This window comes from Palaemon carinicauda, chromosome 22, assembly GCF_036898095.1.
Source record: "Palaemon carinicauda isolate YSFRI2023 chromosome 22, ASM3689809v2, whole genome shotgun sequence".
Classification (NCBI taxonomy): domain Eukaryota; kingdom Metazoa; phylum Arthropoda; class Malacostraca; order Decapoda; family Palaemonidae; genus Palaemon; species Palaemon carinicauda.
In genome coordinates, this window is record NC_090746.1 from 90,696,103 (window position 1) to 90,697,163 (window position 1,061).

Sequence of the window (1,061 nt, forward strand, 5' to 3'; positions counted from 1 at the left end):
GTGAAGTCTCCTTTTATCACTAAAGACTCTAATGTGTTTAACTTCCAACAATTGGTCACTATATGAATGCCTCTTAAATGCGTTAGTTTACATTGTCTACGCTTTATAAGGCCAGTATCATTTTCTGTAAATACCGTTGAATCCATTTTCTTTATTGAGCATTTATTCTAAAGGTGACTTATTTAATGTGTTCACTAATGTGATAAACTGTCTTCAATTTCTTAATTGAACTGTGATGTTCAAAATCGTTTTGGAACAAAAGGGATAATGTAAAATAAAGCTTAAAAACTTCCACAGCTAAATTATCTATAATGAATGTTTCAAATTGTAACGCGAGAATATTCGGTGCAAGTGTAGCATGTATTCTACACATCCCTCTTGGATATTACTGATTAAGAACGGGAAAAGCTTTCCAAAACTATAATTTTACCACATTTTCTTTTACCAAGTGTAGTTTGTATCCTACCCAAGTTTCTTATTTCTATAAAGATGAAAAAACTAGTGTAGCTAAATGCTGAAGTTTTCATTATTGATCAGTTGTTGAATTTTACTCTCCTCCATATTCACAGAAAACGTAATCGAGTTTTTAAAGCGAGTACTAATGTAGATTGACAAAGTACGAATCATTCATACACTGATCAATTTTTAGAAGTTAAATACATTAGTCGTCAGAAATAAGAGGAAACCCTCTAACCATGTCAACATCGCCGTGTGTGTTGTCTGTGAGAGAGAGAGAGAGAGAGAGAGAGAGAGAGAGAGAGAGAGAGAGAGAGAGAGAGAGAGAGAGAGAGAGAGAGAGAGAGAGAGAGAGAGGGTAAAATTATAGTTCCGGGCGAGACAAATTTTCTAGCAGAAATTTATTTTATGAAATACCTATTGTCTAGGACGTTAGGGATGTTGCTTACTTTTTTTCGTGTAGTATTTTGTGTTTATTTGATCAAGGCATTGTAGGACTTTAGTGTAAGAGGGAAATGTAGGAATCTGTGTAGGAAACACGAATATAGTTATCCGTAAAATCACCCAAATCTAAACCATGATTGCTTCAATTTTAGAGCGGCTTG